The sequence below is a fragment of the Oncorhynchus gorbuscha genome, linkage group LG24 (genome assembly GCF_021184085.1).
Source record: "Oncorhynchus gorbuscha isolate QuinsamMale2020 ecotype Even-year linkage group LG24, OgorEven_v1.0, whole genome shotgun sequence".
NCBI classification, from domain to species: domain Eukaryota; kingdom Metazoa; phylum Chordata; class Actinopteri; order Salmoniformes; family Salmonidae; genus Oncorhynchus; species Oncorhynchus gorbuscha.
In genome coordinates this window covers 12,829,617-12,852,307 of record NC_060196.1, presented here as the reverse complement: position 1 = coordinate 12,852,307, position 22,691 = coordinate 12,829,617, and positions in this window count along the sequence as shown.

Sequence of the window (22,691 nt, the reverse complement as noted above, 5' to 3'; positions counted from 1 at the left end):
GGGGGAACTCCACATTAATGCCCATGGTGTAGTTATTGCACCAGTTTCAGCAAACGCTACCTATAAAATCAATGTTTTCAGTGTACATAAAAAATAAATAAACGTCTTCTTATTCTGCTCAGCAGTTTATGTAGAAGAGTATTTATGGAGTAACAGAGACATCTGCTGGGAGGTTTTTCTGTGGAGCTTTGGTGAGAAAACGCTAAAATGAAGTGTGAAATAGTGAAATAAAGGAAGAATAAAACACGTTGGATAATTCTGAAGAGGGGTGTTATCGGTGAGAAATATAATCTTAAAACGCATCCATATTTCAATAAATGTGTATTTATTTAACCAGACAGGTCAGTTAAGAACAAATAATTATTTACAATGACGGCCAAACCTGGACGACGCTGGGCCAATTGTGTGCTATCCTATGGGATAGCGCACAATTGGATGTGATACAGCCTGGATTCAAACCAGGGACTGCAGGGACACCTCTTGCACTGAGATGCAGTGCCTTAGACCGCTGCGTCACTCGTTAGCCCCAACTATTGTTCCCAAGAAAATGTCCAAAAGGTTATTTTACATTTGAATTTAAACTATTTTCCTATTTCTTGTCAATTGAAGTTGATATACCCTGTATATGACCTGCTAAAATAATGATTTTCCTTTTATTAAAGCAAAATAAAAAATATGTTGTCAGTGTCAATTGCAATGAATGCACCCATGACAGATTTATACTTTCTTATTAATTGCGCTACACTGTTTAAATGCCAGTGAGTTAGTTTATATGCCCAATTCTACTTTCAGTTCAGTTCTCTTTTCAAACATAAAAACATAAGGGATTTGTACAAATACTTTAAAGGCGCCCACCAGAAGGCATATCTGCCCCTATTTCGACATGATTCCGGCCCTAGAGGGGAAGTGCTTGTTTAGGTTCAACATCCAAAGAAGGATATGTAGCAACACCCTGAGTGCATCACACATGAAACACCAATACAAATGTAACAGCAGCACAACAAAATATATTTAACAAGTTGCTGGATAGACACTTGTGGTTTTGCTGCACCAATCAAAGTAGTGAAGTGTGTAGTGAAGCAAGACTGTAGTGGCCAAAACCATTACTCTTGGGACGACGGGAAGCGCAGGGTTACAAAATGTATACATATTAATACACATGAGCAATTTTTGTTGTTGTTGAAAATTGACAAATGTAAACACCACAGGAGTCCTCCTACAATTGGGAACTTCACAGTCCTATTCATCAAACAACAATTAAAAGGTAGGCTCTCTCTCCCTCAGTTATGCCCATCAACAACAAGAAGATCAACTAATGCTAGCTAAAATCTAACTAAGGAACATTCGATAAATCCTCCCAAACTTTTTCAGGTAGTTGGCCGTTAAAATTGCACTGGGGAATTGTAGCCTCCTCGTCCTTCTACAGCTTGCCTACCAGTGCATGGTTGTCCCAACCAAGAACCCAAGCAAACTGTCTAAAGTTGACTAGCTTGCTAGCTAGCTACTTCCAGACACAAATGAGAGAACACCTCACTCTGACCATTTTACTCGCTGTAGCAGAGCTGGTTAGGCTGTTTACATGTTATCTAGATCGTTGTTGACTAATGTACTTTTTTTTGCCTGTGTTTACTGACACTGATCATATTCAGCGGGTGTTGCGCTTTCGTAAATTCAACAGTTGTTCTGCGCTCTGGCACACTTAGACGAGAGTTCTCTGAAATCGGAGTCGATTGCCAGAGTGAATTTGCAAACACAAGAGATATGCTAACTGGATAACAGTCGTTCAAGTTCTTGCTAGCTAACCAAATGACATCTGCATCTCTAGCTGTGTATAGCCACCGAAAAATGATATGAGGGGGAAAAGTCAGTCACTCACCCACTCCTCCAATGACATGACATCCTCCTAGCTAGCTAGCTAACATTAGGCTCCGTGTTTTTAGCTTGCTACATAAATAGATATGCTCGCCTATTAGCCATGTTACGATTGACTTGTGATCATTCCCTCGCTAGTTTTATTGTATTGACATTCCCAGCCTTAGTTACATTCGTCCAATTTTTATTTTGTAAATAATATTGAGTCATTGAAATGAAACAGTGCTTTCCCAATTAAGGCAGCAAACAATGTACCAGGCCAGCTGTGATTTAGAACCTGTTAGCAATATATTTTGGACTGCCAAGAAATGTATTTGTGAATTATATTAATCATGCATTGAACTGCATCCATCTATTCTGACAATGCCTTAGTGTACGGCATGGAACGCTGAGTCAAATGTAACCTATATTTAAAACATCTTAATGTTGGTTTTGTAGCATAAACTGGGAATTTAATATTTTTTGACTGATATTATGATTGTCTGTTTGTTTCATATCTGCAAAGTAGTTAAAACACTATCAGTTCAACTTTAAACTTTAGGTCACCGGTTACTATGTGTGCTAAACATGAAATGTTTTTTTTTGCAATGGGAAGTAATAGTTGAACTATTTGATTGGGAAATGCTTAATGGTTATGTTTATGTATTGTTATGATTGGGACCTACTGGCTTATTGTGTTAGAGTTTATGGACTGCTTATCCTTTAACATCATGCTGTCTATGACTGCTGTCTTTCCATCGGCCCTATTCAGTGGTGTAGTGGTGACTGGAGAAATGGGTATACTCTAATTTTGCCCAAAAGTTCCCGAACGGCCAGCCCAGCGAAAGAAAGGTACCCTGTGTGAAAAATCCTTTTTTTTTTTTTTTACTGGGGCCCTCCTTTGACCCCGGATGGGGGGGGGCATGTCTGAAATTGCATTTTTTTACCCCCTAGTTTTTATAATTTGAATGTGGCTGTTTGGAGTGTAAATCTGACTGGATAAAATATATATATTTATTGATATACACACAGTAACAGTAAAAAGTTTGGACACACCTACTCATTGAAGGGGTTTTCTTAATTTGTACTATTTTATACATTGTAAAATAATAGTGAAGACATCAAAACTATGAGATAATACATATGGAATCATGTAGATCCTCGAAAAAGAGTTCCCACATATGTTGAGCAGTTGTTGGCTGCTTTTCCTTCACTCTACAGTCTAACTCATCCCAAACCATCTCAATTGGGTTTAGGTCATCTGATGCAGCACTCCATCACTCTTCTTCTTGGTCCTCCATGCTTCACGGTGGGAACCACTCATGCAGAGATCATCCGTCCATTGCTCGTGTTTCTTGTTCCAAGCAAGTCTCTTCTTATTTTGGTGTTCTTTTATTAGTGGTTTCTTTGTAGCAATTCGACCATGAAGGCCTGATTCATGCAGTCTCTTCTGAACAGTTGATGAACAGTTGATGAACAGTTGATGATGTGTCTGTTACTTGAACTCTGTGAAGCATTTATTTGGGCTGCAATTTCTGAGGCTGTTAACCCTAACAAACTTATCCTCTGCAACAGTGGTAACTCTGGATCTTCCTTTCCTGTGGTGGTCCTCATGAGAGCCAGTTGCATCATAGCGCTTGATGGTTTTTGCGACTGCACTAATTTTTTTTCTAAGTTCTTGAAATGTTGGACTGTCGTTTCTCTTTGCTTATTTGAGCTGTTGCCATAATATGGACTTTGTCTTCTACCAAATAGGGCAATCTTCGTTATACCACCCCTAACTTGTCACAACACAATTGATTGGCTCAAACACATTAATTAAGAAGGAAAGAAATTCCACTATTTAACTTTAACAAGGCATACTTGTTAATTGAAATGCATTCCAAGTGACTACCTCAGGAATCTGGTTGAGAGAATGCCAAGAGTATCCATATCAGGACTCAGGCTAAGACCTGAGCTAGTCATCTCCAGGTCCTGATTGGCACACCAAGAATGGCTGTTCCGCCCCTTCTAACCAGTGCATCCACTCCTCCAATGCAATGCCATCTTGACAGCAAGTAATTCTCGATTTCCAACGTCATAGTTCCTCTTAGCGGGGTTAAGACAATGGGAAAGGAAGGCGCAGCGATGCAGCTCCTGGTCCTGGGCAGAATGCTGGGACAGGACAACCCCCACTCTGACATCCGAGGCATCAACCTCCACCACAAACTGACGGGACAGGTCCGGATGGATTAAGTTTGGGGCCGTAGGGAATCGCTGCTTGAGGTCTGAGAACGCCCAGTCAGCTACTGGAGACCATATGAACGGAACCTTGAGAGAGGTGAGTTCAGAGAGGGGGGAAGCAAGGGTGCTGTAACGCTGGACAAAACAACAGTAGAAATTGGTAAACCTCAGGAAATGTTACAGCTGCACTCTGGATGTGGGTTGAGGCCAATCCACCACTGCTCTCACCTTGTCAGGGTCCATCTGAATACTCCCTGCAGCGATTACGTATCCTAGGAAGGAAATGGTGGAGCAATGGAACTCCCATTTCTCCGCCTTCATAAAAAGATGGTTCTCCAGAAGACTAATAAATGAGGATGTCATCGAGGTAGACAAACACAAGTTGGTTCAACATGTCTCGTACCACATCATTGAACAGGGCCTGGAACACTGCGAGAGCATTGGTCAGTCCGAACGGCATCACCAGGTACTCTTAGTGCCCGCTAGCCATGTTAAAGGCAGACTTCCACTCATCTCCTTTCCTAATCAGATGGTAGGCGTTCCGAAGGTCCAACTTGGAGAAGATGATTGCCCCCAAGAGAGACTCAAAAGCTGAGGAGATGAGTGGTAGCAGGTAACGTTTTTTAACCGTAATGTCATTGAGACCCCGGTAGTTGATACATGGACACAGGATCAGGTCCTTCTTCTCCACAAAGAAGAACCCTGCATCAGTGGGGGAGAAAGATAGACGCACAATTCCTGCAGCGAGTGAGTCCTATACACTTCAATATTCCCTTCCATTGCTTTGGTCTCCGGACCCGATAGGGAATAAAACCCGATAGCCAGGGACCTGATAGGCATGAAAACCTCAAAACCATGGGTACATGAGGAAACTCCTGGAGCAGATACTGCATGTATTCACTGTGGCTGCCTGACACTTGCAGGTGGATAGGAACCGTACTAATATATATATATAATATATATGCCATTTAGCAGACGCTTTTATCCAAAGCGACTTACAGTCATGTGTGCATACATTCTACATATGGGTGGTCCCGGGAATCGAACCCACTACCCTGGCGTTACAAGCGCCATGCTCTACCAACTGAGCTACAGAAGGACTGTGGTTGACTCTGCCAATAGAGCGCCCATCCAGTGCGCTGATGTCCATCGGAATGGAAAGGGGTTGAGTGGAGATACCCAGCTCCGACACCAGGGTAGTGTCCATAAATCTCTCATCAGCCCCGGAGTCAATGAGCATCCGGATGGATTTGGACTGGCTTCCCCACAATAGGGTGTCCTGTGTGAATTTAAGTATGCTCTCTCTTATTCTCTTACTCTCTTTTCTCTCTCTCTCTCAGAGGACCTGAGCCTCAGGACTACCTGGCCTGATGACTCCTTGCTGTCCCCAGTCCACCTGTCCGTGCTGCTGCTCCAGTTTCAACTGTTCTGCCTGCGGCTATGGAACCTTAACCTTTTCACCGGACATGCTACCCGTCCCCAGACCTGCTGTTTTCAACTCTCTAGAGACCGCAGGAGCGGTAGAGATACTCTGAATGATCGGCTATGAAAAGCCAACTGACATTTACTCCTGAGGTGCTGACTTGTTGCACCCTCGACAACCACTGTGATTATTATTATTTGACCCTGCTGGTCATCTATGAACATTTGAACATCTTGGCCATGTTCTGTTATAATCTTCATCCGTCACAGCCAGAAGAGGACTGATCACCCCTCATAGCCTGGTTTCTTCCTAGGTTCTGGCCTTTCTAGGGAGTTTTTCCTAGCCATCGTGCTTCTACACCTGCATTGCTTGCTGTTTGGGGTTTTAGGCTGGGTTTCTGTACAGCACTTTGATATATCAGCAGATGTAAGAAGGGCTTTACAAATTTGATTTGATTTGATACATTTCAAATGCAGCTGTCCTACAACATATCCTTTCCTTCTTCTTGATCCCAATTGCATTGTGTCCATGTTCTGTCCTATAAGAATTTCAAAGTAAGAGAAAATGTGTCAAAGAACAGTCTTACAAGCATTAACATAATATATAAAATATAATATATAAAATAAATATTGAAAGATAAATGGCATCGACATACAATTTAATGCAAAATTAAAGAACATATTGGAGAAAGCACTAGCCAATACAGTACTGCCATACTGCAAAAGCACTGCCATTCAGGCCTAATATCACATTTCAAGCTATGTACACAAATTGTTCAATATTTTATCAGACTGACATGAAAGATTATACGCAACATTTTGTTGCGTGGCAATACTGTGTTTGGATTCTGAAGGGCATTTGTACAAAAGAGGTAAAGTCACTGTATTAATACCATTATGCATTTGAATCCCATCTATAGCTACCATCTAAGCTATTCATTACTCTACAAACAGGAATACATGTACAGTGCCTTGCAAAAGTATTCATCCCCCTTCACTTTTTTACTATTTTGTTGCATTACAACCTGTAATTTAAATTAATTGTTATTTGGATTTCATGTGATGGACACACAAAATTGTCCAAATTGGTGAAATGAAACAAATAAGTTGTCAAGAAATTCCCCCCCCCAAAATGTGTATTCCCTCCCTTTGCTATGAAGCCCCTAAATAAGATCAGGTGCAACCAATTACCTTCAGTAGTTAGTTAGTGAGATTTCACACAGGTGGACTTTATTTAAGTGTCACATGATCTCAGTATATATATACACCAGTATATATACACCTGTTCCGAAGAGTCTGCAACACCACTAAGCAAGTGGCACCATGAAGACCAAGGAGCTCTCTAAACAGGTCAGGGACAAAGTTGTGGAGAAGTAGAAATCAGGGTTGGGTTATAAAAAAAAATCTGAAACTTTGAACATCCCACTGAGCACCATTAAATTCCATTATTAAAAAATGGAAATAATATGGCAGCTGAGAGTGCCTGGAACATGGAAGTGCTGTTCAACATGTTCCTGCACGGAGTATCGGAGAAAGTAAAGGACGAGCTTGCAGCCTGGAACTACCGATAGATCTCGACTCACTCATCGTCTTGACCATTCGGATCGATGGATGACTGTGGGAACGAAGGAAGGAGAGGAGAGTCAATTCCACCTCGCCTCCGAGGCATCCTGGAAATCACAGACGGCTCCATTGTGGAGAGAACACGAGGCTACCCAAGTTCCTCCGAAGGCTGCTGATTCACCTCTTCCCAAGCCTATGCAACTAAGCAGAGCTAGGCTGTTTCCAGCTGAACGGCTTTACAGGCTTCACACTAAGAGTTGCTTGTTTAGTGGGACTACTGTTCATTTCGTCTACACCTGTCCACTAAAAGACCAGGCCCACCGGTAGGAACGAGGACTCTGGTGGGACACACAGAGATATTTTCCTCTCCCCTGTCTCGCACCCCTTATCATAACATTTTGCTGTGGAGGAACCGGTTGCACGCTTCCCTGGCTTCCGTGCTGGACATCCCCACTCAGCCCCTCTCCATTCCCATTAGAGCGCTGGACGGGCGCTCTATAGGCCGGGTCACCCACTATACCACCATGTTCTCCAAGCTGGATCTACGGAACGCCTACCACCTGGTGCGGATACAGGAAGAGGTCGAGTGGAAGACTGCCTTCAACACGGCCAGAGGTCACTACGAGTATGTGGTCATGCCATTTGGCCTTATCAATTCCCCTGCTGTGTCAGGCAATAAATAGGCCATAGGAGCGAATAATTACAATTTAGCAGATTAACACTGGAGTGATAAATGAGCAGATGGTGCTGTGCAAGAAGAGATACTGGTGTGCAAAAGAGCAGAAAAGTAAATAAAAACAGTATGGGGATGAGGTAGGTAGATTGGGTGGGCTATTTACAGATGGACTATGTACAGCTGCAGCGATAGGTTAGCTGCTCAGATAGCTGATGTTTAAAGTTGGTGAGGGAAATAAAAGTCTCCAACTTCAGCGATTTTTGCAATTCGTTCCAGTTACTGGCAGCAGACAACTGGAAGGAAAGGCGGCCAAAAGAGGTGTTGGCTTTGGGGATGATCAGTGAGATATACCTGCTGGAACGTGTGCTTCGGGTGGGTGTTGTTATCGTGACCATTGAACGGAGATAAGGCGGAGCTTTACCTAGCATAGACTTATAGATGACCTGGAGCCAGTGGGTCTGGCGACGAATATGTAGCAAGGGCCAGCCGTCTAGAGAATACAGGTCGCATTGTTGGGTGGTATAAGGTGATTTGGTAACCAAACGGATGGCACTGTGATAAACTGCATCCAGTTTGCTGAGTAGAGTATTGGAAGCTATTTTGTAGATGACATCGCTGAAGTTGAGGATCGGCAGGATAGTCAGTTTTACTAGGGTTAGTTTGGCGGCGTGAGTGAAGGAGGCTTTGTTGCGAAATAGAAAGCCGATTCTAGATTTGATTTTGGATTGGTGATGTTTAATAAGGAAGGAGAATTTACAGTCTAACCAGACACCTAGGTATTTATGGTTGTCCACATATTCTAGGTCGGAACCATCCAGGGTGGTGATGCTAGTCGGGCAGGCGGGTGCGGGCAGCGAATGGTTGAAAAGCATGCATTTGGTTTTACTAGCATTGAAGAGCAGTTGGAGGCCATGGAAGGAGTGTTGTATGGCATTGAAGCTCATTTGGAGGTTAGTTAGCACAGTGTCCAAGGAAGGGCCAGAAGTTTACAGAATGGTGTCGTCTGCGTAGAGGTGGATCAGTGTATCGCCAGCAGCAAGAGCAACATCATTGATATATACAGAGAAAAGAGTCAGCCCGAGAATTGAACCCTGTGGTACCCCCATAGAGACTGCTAGAGGTCCGGACAACATGACCCCCGATTTGACACACTGAACTCGGTCTGCAAAGTAGTTGGTGAACCAGGCGAGGCAGTCATTAGAAAAACCAAGGCTATTGAGTCTGCCGATAAGAATACGGTGATTGACAGAGTCGAAAGCCTTGGCCAGGTCGATGATGACTGCTGCACAGAACTGTCTTTTATCGATGGCGGTTATGATATCGTTCAGTACCTTGAGCGTGGCTGAGGTGCACCCGTGACTGGCTCGGAAACCGGATTGCACAGCGGAGAAGGTACGGTGGGATTCAAAATGGTCAGTGATCTGTTTATTAACTTGGCTTTAGAAGACTTTAGAGCTGTTGGCCCGGGGTTGGAGTAGACACAGGATGCAAATTCTGCTTGAAAACGCTGACCATTGCTTTCCTGACTGACTGCGTGTATTGGTTCCTGACTTCCCTGAACAGTTGTATATCGCGGGGACTATTCGATGCTATTGCAGTCCGCCACAGGATGTTTTTGTGCTGGTCAAAGGCAGTCAGGTCTGGAGTGAACCAAGGCTATATCTGTTCTTAGTTCTGCATTTTTTGAACGGGGCATGCTTATCTAAGATGGTGAGGAAATTACTTTAAAAAAATGACTAGGCATCCTTGACTGACGGGATGAGGTCAATATCCTTCCAGGTTGCCCGGACCAGGTCTATTAGAAAGAACTGCTCACAGAAGTGTTTTAGGGAGCGTTTAACAGTGATGTTGGGGTGGTTGTTTGATAGTGGTTACAGACAATGAGGCAGTGATCTCTGAGATCCTGATTGAAAGCAGCGGAGGTGTATTTGGAGTGCAAGTTGGTCAGGATAATGTCTATGAGGGTGCCCATGTTTACAGATTTAGGGTTGTACCTGGTGGGTTCCTTGATGATTTGTGTGAGATTGAGGGCATCTACCTTAGATTGTAGGACTGCCGGGGTGTTAAGCATATCCCAGTTTTGGTCACCTAACAGAATGAACTCTGAAGCTAGATGGGTGTTGATCAATTCACAAATAGTGTCCAGGGCACAGCTGGGAGGGGAGGGGGGTCGATAGCAGGCTACTACGCTAGCACGCGGGAGACACAGCATTTAAAGTTAGTAGCCCGGGGCTAGTAGAAGCGTCTGCTCTGACGTCCGACGTCTGCACTGCTACGCCATCCAACGCGTCCTGGAGAACCAGCTTTTTGTAAAAGCGGAGAAGTGCGAACTCCATCGCTCCACCATCCCCTTTCTGGGTTACATGATCGCTGCAGGGAGTGTACAGATGGATCGAAGGAAGGTGAGAGCAGTGGTGGATTGGCCCCAGCCTACGTCCAGGAGCAGCTGCAACATTTCCTGGGAATCGGCAACTTGTATCGCCACTTTATCAGGGGTTACAGCACCCTGGCTTCCCCCCAGTCTGATTTCACCTCTCCCAATGTTCCGTTCATGTGGTCTAAAGCAGCTGACCAGGTTTTCCGGAATCTCAAACACAGCTACACCACAGCTCCCTTCTTGGTACATCCTGACCCATTCCGACAGTTCATGGTGGAAGCCGATGCTTCGGATGTTGGAGTGGGTGCTGTCCTGTCCCAGCATTCTGCCCTGGAACTCAAATTACATCCCTGCGCCGCCTTCTCCCACCGCCTCAACGCCATGGAAAGGAACTACGATGTGGGGAATCGTGAGCTTCTAGCGGTGAAGATGGAGTGGAGGCACTGGCTGGAGGGGGCGGAACGTTCGTTCATTGTGTGGACCAACCACAAGAACCTGGAATATCTCCCCACCGCCAAGCGCCTTAATATTAGACAAGCTAGGTGGGCCCTGCTATTCACCCGGTTCAACTTCTCCCTCTCATACCGGCCGGGATCCAAGAATGTCAAGCCAGATGCCCTGTCACGCCGCTATAGCCCAACAGCTACAACCCCAGAACCCGAGACCATCCTTCCCACCTTGTTTCTGGCGACAGCACGCAGCTTGGGAATAGGAAAGTGGGTTTGTGACACGGTCCGCTCCTTGGTCCTTCAAGTGGGCCCACTCCTCCAAGCTTGCCTACCACCCGGGCTCCCGACAGACCCTAGTCTTTGTGGGACAACGCTCCTGGTGGCCTACCATGGCTCCTGACATCTCTGCATTCGTTGCCGCATGCACGATCTGTGCACAGAACAAGACTCCTCGGCTGGTCTCCAACATCTGCCTGTTCCTCACCCTCCCTGGTCTCGCATATCCCTAGACTTTGTCACTGGTCTCCCACGTCTGATGGCAACACCGTCATCCAGACCGTAGTGGATTGGTTTTCCGAAGCATCCCACTTCATTCCTCTTCCCAAGCTTCCCTCTGCCAAAGAGAGGGCTCAGCTCATTGTGCAACACGTCTTCCAGATCCTTGGACTGCCAGTGGACATGGTCTCCGACCGGCGTCCTCAGTTCTCGTCCCGGTTCTGCACACTCATTGGGTCGTCGGCGAGCCTGTCTTCCGGGTTCCACCACCAGTCTAACGGCCAGTTGGAGCGAGCCAACCAAGACCTGGAGACGACTCTGTGCTAAATGGTCTCCGCCAACCCCACCACCCGGAGACAGCAACTAGTGTGGGTCGAATACACCCGCAGCACCCTTCCTTGCTCTGCCACATGTCTATCGCTCTTTGAGTGTTCCCTGAGGTGTCAGCCCCCACTCTTCCCTGAGCAGGAGGAAGATGTCGGCATACCTCCGGCCCAGATTTTTGTCTGCCGCTGTCATCGTACCTGAGAGAGAGCCCGGTCGGCCCTTCTCAAATCAAATCAAATGTATTAGTCCCATACACATGGTGAGCCGATGTTATGCTTATGCTTCTAGATCAGACAGTGCAGCATTATCTAACAGGTCATAGCTAACAATTCCACAGCAAAACCTAATATCTAAAAAATTCCACAACAAAATGTAATACACACAATCTAGTAAAGAAATGGGATGAGAATATATAAGTATAAAATATATGGATGAGCAGTGACAGAGCGGATAAGATGGTCTTAGCCGCTCTGTCCTTGCATACTGTGCTATTGCAGTTCTGCTCCATTTTATTCAGTTTTGTAGGCCATTTGAAATTAATACATTCATCCTGCTCTATTCATTGCATTCCATTCATTATTTCTGAGTTTCTGTACCTTGACAGAGCCTGCACACATACCACCAGTATGTGAAATGTCACACTAGGAAAAATAGGACTCTTGATTTGTGCTATGGGACAATACCAAATGCATTCTCTACCACGAGACCTCCCCTGGGGACATCAGACCACAATGTGGTTTTATACTCTACCTCAGGCCAACCTACTGTCGGCTCCTGGAGAGGGTGAAACCCACAGTTAAAACTGTCCAGTGGTGATTTGACTGTACAATGTGGGAGGTATTTGGTCTCCAGGGGTGTTTTGACTGTACAATGTGGGAGGTATTTGGTCTCCAGGGGTGTTTTGACTGTACAGTGTGGGAGGTATTTGGTCTCCAGGGGTGTTTTGACTGTACTATGTGGGAGGTATTTGAGGACAGCAGCTCTGATCTTGATGAACTCACAGATGTTATTTCAGACTATGTAAACTTCTGTGTTGAGTCAGTTGTTCCTACTAAAACCTGTAAAATCTTCCCTAGCAATACGCCTTGGGTATCAAAACATCTAAAATCACTACTTGATAGGAAGAAGGCAGTTTATGCTGAGGGTGATAGACAGGCTTTAAGCGATGTACAACGTGAGATAAAAAGATAGATACTGGTGGACAAGGAGGCATACAAGCAAAGGGTGGAGAGGACCCTCTCCTCAGGAAACGCAAAGGTGGCCTGGCACGGGATTAAATCCATGGCTAGTGCCCCCTACATAGGCAGGGGGATATGAGGGCCAGAACACGGCTAATGAACTGAATATTTTCTTCTCAAGATTTGAATCAGACAACTTTGTGTCGGAGGTAAAACAAATGGAAGCATCATTACAAATGTTTGAGAGAGCTGTTGTTAAACAGTCTGATGTTTTAAAGTTGTTCAGGAGATGTAACACATACAAAAGCCCCAGACAAAATAAGTGGACATGTGTTAAAGCACTATGCTGAACAATTGGCTTGTGTTTTTACAGGCATTTTCCAATCCTCACTCGACCAGAAACACGTGCCAGTATTGTGGAAAAACTCAATAATTATACCAAATCCTAAAGCATCTAATCCCTCTGTGCTGAATGACTACCGCCCTGTCGCCTTGCCATCCTTAGTAATGAAATGCCTTGAGAAAATTGTGAAAAGTTATATTCTCAATGTCACCCAGAAGCTTCTCGACCCATTTCAGTTTGCCTATGAGCCTAGCAGAGTTGATGATGCCATTCTGACCCTCCTTAACATGGTCTATAGACATTTAGAAGGTGCCAAATTCCATGTCAGGGTTTTGTTTGTTGACTTTTCTTCTGCCTTCAACACAATCCAGCCTTACATTCTGGCACAGAGACTCATTCGACACTTCTCCTCAGATGGGGGGGCTGGTTTTCTGTCTACCCACGAGGCGTTTAGGAAGATATCCCTCTAGTGGTGTGGGGACTGCGCTTTGGCAAAGTGGGTGGGGTTATATACTGCCTGTTTGGGGGTATCGTCGGACGGAGCCACAGTGTCTCCTGACCCCTAACATGCGCTAATGTGATTAGCATGATGATGTAAGTAACAAGAACATTTCCCACGAGATAGACCTATCTGATATGGGCAGAAAGGTTAAATTCTTGTTATTCTAACTGCACTGTCCAATTTACAGCAGCTACTGAAGTGAAATAATACCATTCTATTGTTTGAGGAGAGTGCACAGTTATGCACTTGAAAATGTATCAATAAACCAATTAGGCACATTTGGGCAGACTTGATACAACATTTTGAACAGCAATGCAATGGTTCATTGGATCAGTTTAAAACTGTGCACATACACCGCTGCCATCTAGTGGCCAAACTATACATTGCGCCTAAACTGGAATAATATATTGTGGCCTTTCTCTTGCATTTCAAATTTTATGAAAAAAAAAACTTTTTTTTTCTTTGTATTATCTTTTACCAGATCTAATGTGTTATATTCTCGTATATTAATTTCACATTTCCACAAACTTGAAAATTGAAAAACAGGGTCCGATCCTTATAAGGAATTTTCAATTATTTATACTTTTACTTTTGATACTTAAGTATATTTTAAACCAAATACTTTTAGACTTTTACTCAAGTAGAATTTTACTGGGTGACTTTTACTTTTACTTGAGTCATTTTCTATTAAGGTATCTTTACTTGACAATTGGATACTTTTTCCACCACTATGGACACATTGCATTTTCAGTTTTTACTTTTGAAACAGACTGTTTTAATAGATTTGCCAAAAAACTTGTGGTATAGTAACTTTTTCAACGTCAACCACCTCTATCTATTTTCGGTTGTATCGTTTATGAAAATAATATTACGAGAATTATTAGTCTAGAGACTTTCCCTCCATTTTCTTATTTCTAATAGGCTGAAGCTGAGTACACACCTTTGTCTGTCTGGTTCGATAATAATACCCGCATCATTTAAATAAGTGACACATTTGGCCTGACCTGGTCAGGAGTAAATCAGCGCCCTGTACCTAAACATGTTCCGCACAACACGTCATATTCTCTTCAATCATACTAAAGTGTTGTCATAACCAATATTCTACATTTGCATGTCAGGTGTGGTCCATCAAGTGAGGGGATGGGCAGCATCAGTTTACAGACGAGAGCACAGAGGTGTGTGGGTGGTTGTGTGTTGTATCCCTCAAAGATGAAATTGTATTGAATCGAATTAGCCAGATTCAATGATTTACCACTCATAGGGCAGAGTGCCACTAGTACTACTATAATATGTGAGGAGGCTACAGCTAACAAAGACTGAGAAAATGTCAGAGGACACTTCATTAACCTTTGCATACACATGTTGGACTTTTTAGTAAGCCTTGTATACTACTTGAAAAATAACTAACATTTATTCCAACATATCATAAAAATATGGTATTTTTTGTCTAGCATGTAGGAGCACCAACCAGCTCTGTGTTTAACAAGTAGGCCTACAGTCGCGATAGCAACACATCCTCATCAATCACATTTGTAGGGGTGGTTTTTGTCACACTGAGTAGGATATTTGCATGACATGTGGTCCTTTGGTGTGTGATATGTCACACAGGTGTGTTGGCAGGTATATGATTTAGTTCTAAGGAGAGACACAGAAAGACCGGGAAGAGAGGAAACACCAAACACAGAGTTCAGGTAGGATTACATTTTTCGATCTCTGATATTACCTGTGTAACTGAGTGAAATGTTTGTATTTAAATTCCTTTCAATGTGTTTGATGTTATTTTCACCGGGAAGTGCATACATTGCCTGATATTGTGAATTTGTTGTTTCTAAGTCCCTTTGATAGTCAAGAGTTAACATGGTGGTGATGTTATTGTCACCGCTCTCTCTTCCATAGCGATCGTTGGAACGTAGAAGCTGTTTACTTCCAAAATGAACTCATCCACCAATTCCTCTGTCCCCTTTCACTATCTGGAGCATGACGCAGCTGTCACCACTGCCTGTTATGCAGTCAACCTCATCCTGAGTCTACCCAGCAATGTCTACGTCCTGTGGCTGATACTGACCGGAGCCGGAGGGACGGTGGCCTCAGAGTTCTTCGCTCTCAACTTGGCAGTATCTGAGATCCTCTACAGCCTGTGTGCTGTCTTTGTATTTGTCTACATACACCTCCATATTCCTCCTCTCCTAGCTCTACTTACATTCTTCAGTGGTTTTATGTTCCACGGCCGCCCCCTGTTCCAGTGCTGTATATGTTTTGAGCGCTACCTGGCAGTGGTCCACCCTGTGGTCTTCCTGAAGTACAGACCCCTGAGATACAAGGTGGGGTGCTCTGGACTGGTTTGGCTGATTTTGATTGGGTACAGTTGACCTTTTCTGTTTGTAAAGCAACAACAATTCTGATTTTATGTGTTTTGGGGTGGAATTCTGGTCTTTAATTTAATTGATGTTATTCTGCTGCCTCTCAGTTCTCAAGGCCCTGAAACAGCCTGGTCCAGGGGACGGGGAGAGAGAGAGGGAGGAGACAAATAACATGAAGATGAGGGCGTTTAAGACCATTTTGATTATCACGGTGTCTATAATGGCAAACTACCTCCCTTGGGTAGTGGTTTTACCCTTTAATGGTATCTTAGATTTGGGTCTGTTTTTACATGCCATATCTGTGTGTCTCTTCATCAGTGTGGTCAGTGGGTTTGTGCAGCCCCTCTACCTCCACCGGGCAGGGAAACTGCCCTGTGTCAGAGGTCACGGAAGGAGAGTTGTTTCATCTGTTTCACCTGATACACAAACCTGTTTGTTTACAACTGGTGATCGTCTGTAAAGAGGTTGCTGGCAAGAATGTGTTTTGATTAGGGTTGCAATATTCCTGTAAATTTAGCAGAAAGGTTCTCCAGAAATCCTGGTCAGAAGATTCCGTAATCAGGTGGGAATAAGAAGGAAATCCAGAATTTTGCAACCTTATGTTTGATTAATTCCCCCTCAACTGGGATGATTCCCTATCAATTGTCTTGCTAGTGCTTCACATTGTATGTTTGTGTCTGTATTTAATAATGAGATGGGAAAATAAGACCTACATTATTTAAATGGTTATAAAAAGTTTTTTTTTGCATCTCATGTCTTTGACTTTTTGTAGAGCAGAAATAATCTGGCAATCATGCAGTCAGAAAACTTGTAAAAAATATTAGTGGTCTTTGCACATACACATTTGGGGCTCTTAGATGGGTTTCGGTCCAGTCAGAGTAAATAGGCTATTTGCATGTCAGGTCAAGGGAAATATGATATACTCCAAATGAGTGCAGGCAGGCCGATGGGGGGGGGGGCAGACACTCCTCTTGTTGGTGCTTTGGTCTGCACCCGAAATGGCACATTGCAAATTTGGGTTTGAAAACAAATGTGTATCCTATTTTTCCCAAACTTTCAGCAGACATGTCTACCATCATATGTCAGGTAGACATATATATATACTAACCACACTCTTTGTTTGTATTGCATAATTCAATACATTTACCTGAAATCCTTCCCACTAGGGATTAACACCGGTAACTCTGACTCCTGGGACCATTAAAAATGCAATGACAAAAACATTTCCCCCCCCCCATGACACCCTAATGCAATTCCACAAAATACACATCCGCAGCAGCAGATTGGAAAAAAAGAAAATAGCCTAGCGTATTGAGTTCAAACAAAGTTGCCAAAAATTCAAAGCACAAGCATAATTGACACTGCTGGACAGCACAAGAGACACCAAATGGAGTTTATAGTTCTCATCAGAACAGAACATTTTTATCCCGGTCTGACCAAAACCTGAGCTCTGGCCTGGTCTGAAATCACAAAAATGTCATGAGCCCGGAACAGACAAAAAATCATCCTGAGTCTCCCCACTAATGTCTATGTCCTCTCTGGCTGATAGGGTAGCAGGTTAGCCTAGTGGTTAGAGCACTAGACTAGTAACCGGAAGGTTGCAAGTTCAAACCCCAGCCGACAAGGTACAAATCTGTCGTTCTGCCCCTGAACAGGCAGTTAACCCACTGTTCATAGGCCGTCATTGAAAATAAGAATTTGTTCTTAACTGACTTGCCTGGTTAAATAAAGGTAAAAAATCAAATTAAAAATGGAGCGAGAGTGAAGATGGCCTCAGAATTCTTCGCTCTCAAACTGACCGTGTCTGAGATCTTTTGCCTGTCTGTGTGGAGCGCTACCTGGCAGTGGTCCACCCTGTGGTCTACCTGCCTAACTGTACTCTTAGTCCTTCAATTTCCTTTGTTAATATGGACTCTTTTTTAAAATCTAAATTGCTTTTGTTTTATAGATGAGTACTGAATTGCATGGCCTCTAAAGGACCATTTAAAAGTGTCCCATACAATAAGGGGCTCTACTGTACCTATGTTATGTCGGAAAAAGTCAGTTATAAATTCTTCTGTCCAAGCTATAAACAAGTTATCATCCAGTAGGCTTTGATTACATTTCCAATATCTTTGCCCACGTGGAAATTCTGTAAGAGTAATATATATGCCAATTATGTGATGATCCGACCGCATTCTGTCCCCTATCAACACTTTTTAAACTTTTGGTGCCAGAGAGAATGACATAAGAAAGTAATCAAGACGACTAGCTTGATTAAGCCTCCGCCATGTATATCTCTCTAGGTCAGGGTATTTAAGCCTCCATATATCCACTAATTCCAATATGTCCATGACATTCATGATTTCCTTAAGTGCCTGAGGGTTATAGTTGGTAGTGTGATTTCCTTTACAGTCCATAGAGGACTTTACAGTCTATATAGAGGTATCAAAATTACTGTTAATTAATATCATCCCCCCTTCAGAATTTCTTTGTCCATGGGAGAAATACATTTCTTCTCTTTTAGCCAGGTAAATACTGATCGTCTTTTCCTATTATCTGCTAAGCCATTACAATTATAACTGGCTATACTTATTTCAGCACTGACCATAATGAGATACAAGTTTAAATTATATTTATCAAAATCTATGTAAACTTACCATTAAAAAGTAACATGATGATTGAGTGTCTATATAGCTGTACCATGATATTTGCATTGCTACTAAGTAAACCTCCAATTGGTTCCCACTATTCCACCCGCTAAAACCCCTCCTCATCCCGAATTGAGTTGTCATCCCAATGCCCGGCAGACCACCACGACCCCCCGGATCCCATAGCCCCGGAGAGACCGGGACCCATCCTTTGAAAAGAGCACACAGTGTCACCAACAGAACAGAAGCAGATCAACCGCCAAATGCATTTCCATCGCCCTCACCTCGAATTGGTATTATATATATATATATATTTTAAAAATCCTGTTTCTTATTTTCCATAATTAGCTATTAATATTTGTAGTAGTGTAGACAATTTATGCAAATAATTTTTACCTCTCACCAGTCTTGCCATTATCAAAATTACATTATGGCAAGCAATTCTTATATTAGCGAACAATTATTGTGAATCATCCTATATTGTTCCAAACAACAGTTGTGGGATACACACACAAACACACACCCACCCACACACACTCAACCCCTTTCCCCCATAACAACCATAGACTAAGATTCTCAACAGTTGCACCATCCCAGAGCCCAACTCAAGAAAGGTCTTGATTTATGCCTATACAAAACATATACAAATATGCATATACAAAACTGAGCAAAGAATTGGGCAGAAATTGGCAGATTTGATTAACCATTGACAGCGTCCTAGATGATAGAGGTCAGATATACCCCTTTCCCCTGAAACACCCACAACATGGTCCCCCGTAGTGACCATATTCCCTGAAACACCCACAACATGGTCCCCCGTAGTGACCATATTCCCAAGCATCTCCGTGCAGTCTGACCTTTGATTTTGTGCCACCAGGGCCATAATAATATGGCCCCTCTCTGAATGTCCGAGTGTGACCCCCTCCCCATGGGTTACTGCAGCTAGTGTTGCCAGCACTGCCACTGCCTGGGTGGGGGCACCCCACCGGAATCCCCACCGGCTAGGTACAGATCGTCAAGGTTCTCATTAGCAGCTTTGAGAATTTCCTTGAATATTACGCTCTCCCATCAGGGGGCTTTGTCTTTGCAGGACCAACCCTGCCAAGCAGGCTCAGAATCTTGAGGAGGCGGTGCTGATCTAGTGCTGATCTCTGATCGCATTTTGGCTTACAGCAGGCCCATAAAACAGATAGCTGCGGGAGTCTTGGCGAAGCTGTATTGTCTTCTCTCCCAGACAACTGAGAATATATATATTTTTTAAGCTCAGCCATGAACTCCTCCAAGCTGAAACACACAGCAGATTGTTGTTCCCACACCGCCATAGCCCAGGCAAGAGCCCTCCCAGACAATAGCGTTATGAGATACGCTATTTTCAAACGGTCCGAGGGGAAGCTCGAAGATGAGAGAACACTGGGAGAGAAACGCACGTCAGGTTCCTGTCCCTCCAGCAAAGCGTTCCTGAGGAGGTAAGCAGAGTTCTCGTGAAACCGTGGTGGCCGGGAGAGACGCCTGCTGATAGCAGTGTTACTGAGGGACTGGGGGGTTACTGTCATGGCTGGCTGCATCACAGATAATCCGCGGAATTGCTCCAGCAATGCATTCAAGGCATGGTCATGACGTTCTGCCAAGGTCTGGAATCCTTCCATGAGACCTCAAAGTAACTCCCCATGACTCCCAATGGTGGCTCCTTGGGAGGAGACGGCGTTGCAGAGCTGGTCCGAGTCTGCTGGGTCAGTCATGGCCAGTTCTTACTGTCAGACCTCAGAATAAGACCAGATGCAGACAGTTCAAAATAACAAACATTTACTTACAAAACAGGGGGCAGGCAAACGACAGATCAAGGGCAGGCAGAAGTTAGTAATCCAGGGCAGATTCCGTAAAGTACAGAATGGTAGGCAGAATCAGGGTCAGGGAAGGCGGGGTCAGTAATCCAAGGCAGTGTCAAAAGGTACAGAACGGCAGGCAAGGCTCAGGGTGAGGGCAGTCAGAATGGTCAAAAACCGGGAGAACTAGAATACAGGAACTACTGACACACAGGAGTATGGGGAAAAACCACTGGTAGGCTTGATAAGACAAGACGAACTGACAACAGACAAACAGAAATCACAGGTATAAATGCACAGGGGATAATGGGGAAAATGGGCGACACCTGGAGGGGGGGGGGGTGGAGACAAGCACAAGACAGGTGAAGCAGATTAGGGTGTGACACTTTTTTTCAAATAATGCATAATTTCTTGCAGAAAACATTTTTTGTATCCAGATATGTATGTCTTGGGTGTGCAGTTGCAAAAAAAAAAAAAAAAAAAGAGGAATTTCCCAAGTCTTATCTTATTTCACAAAGCAATCCTAAAATGGCCCAGACAATACTCTGAACATGGAGAAAAGAAAGAAAACCAGATAATTATCTGAGGAATTATCACCAGATTGTAGCCAAGCATGGACAATCTCAAGGCTATGAGTCCATCTCCAGAGACCTTGATGGTCCTATTTCCACCGTACGTAATGTTATCAAGAAGTTTAAGGCCCACGCCACTGTTGCCAACATCCAATCACATGGCCGCAAGAGAAAGCTTGATGGAAGATTGCAGTGAAGGATTGTCCGAATGGTGTAGAAAGTTGACCCTCAGACACAAGGTACGACAGTTTCAACTCGCACTGTCCGTCGCCCACTTAATGAAAGGGGGTTATATGGTAGGAGCCCCGGGAGGACCCCTCTGCTGAGAGAAAGACATCAGCAAGCTCGACTGCAATTTGCGAAAACACACCTGAACATGCCGAAAACCTTCTGGGAGACTGTCCTGTGGACAGATGAGACCAAATTAGAGCGTTTTGGTTAGGCACATCATCTCTATGTTTACAGAAAACATAATGAGAGCACTTCCTCTACAGTCAAACATGGAGGAGGATCAGTGATGTTTTGGGGTTGCTTTGTGACTCTAGCACAGGGTGCCTTGAACGTCTGCATGGCATCATGAAACCAGGTAAACACCAAGGCATTTTGGGGCGCAATGCCAGACCCAGTCTCAGAAAGCTTGGTCTCCATCAAAGGTCATGGGTCTTCCAGCAGGACAATGACCACAAACACACTGCAAAAAGCATCAATGAATGGTTCAAGACAAAACGCTGGACTGTTCTGAAGTGGCCAGAAATGAGTCCAGATATACAGTAAATCCCATTAAAAACTTGTGGAGAGACAACAACAGTTGGGAGAAGGCACCCTTCAAATCTGGGAGAACGGGAGCAGTTTGCACAGGAGGAGTGGGCCAAACTGCCAGTACAGAGGTGCAGGAAGTGCATTGATGGCTATAGGAAGCGCTTGATGGCAGTTATTTTGACCAAAGGCTATATTAAGTCTAGCGTGTCAATAATTATGTCAATGCCATTTCTGTTTATTTTCTGATTTAGATGGCTATATTAAGTTCTGAATGAAAAACAACGGTTCTGCAATATTAACAGTGAAAGAAAATAGTGAGTATATCATGGGTATATAGAATTTCAAGTTTTTACATTGGATAAATATTGTTTGATAGATTTGCAGATAAACTTGTGGTATAATTACTTTTTCATAATTAAAACCACCATTCTATCTATTTTTGGTATTGTTTATGGCAAAGCTATTATTTGAAAAATTACTCTGTAGATTTCCCCTCCATTTTCTATTTTCCCATAAAGGCTGAAACTGAGTACACACGTTTGCCTGTCTTGTTAGATAATAATAGATGCATCATTTAAATAAGTGACACATTTGGCCTGACCTGGTTAGTAATAACTCATGGCCCTATCCATCGATAACACATTCCACACAACATGACATATTCTCTTCAATCATACTAAAGTGTTGTCATAACCAATGGATTACAATTGCATGTCAGGACGATCCATCAAGTGAGGTGATGGGCATCATCAGTTTACAGACGGGAGCGACTGAGGTGTGTGTGGGTGAGTGATTCTGTGTTGTATTCCTCCAAGATGACATTATATTGAATCTAATTAATCAGATCCATTGATTTACCATCCATAGGGTGGGTTGCTACTAACACTACTGTAATATGTGAGGAGGCAACAGCCAAACAGCTATGCAGAAGGACGTAACATGAAAAATGTACATAAAGTGATAGAAAACAATACTACTTAGTGACTGCTGTCTACTTAGGGCTAAATAAAGGGGCAGTAATCAAGGAGATAATGATGACCAGGTGTGTGTAATGATGAGGAGCAGGTGTACATGATGATTGTTGTCAGGGCCAGTGGTTAGTAGACCCGCGACATCAAGCACTGGAGAGAGGGAGAGGAAG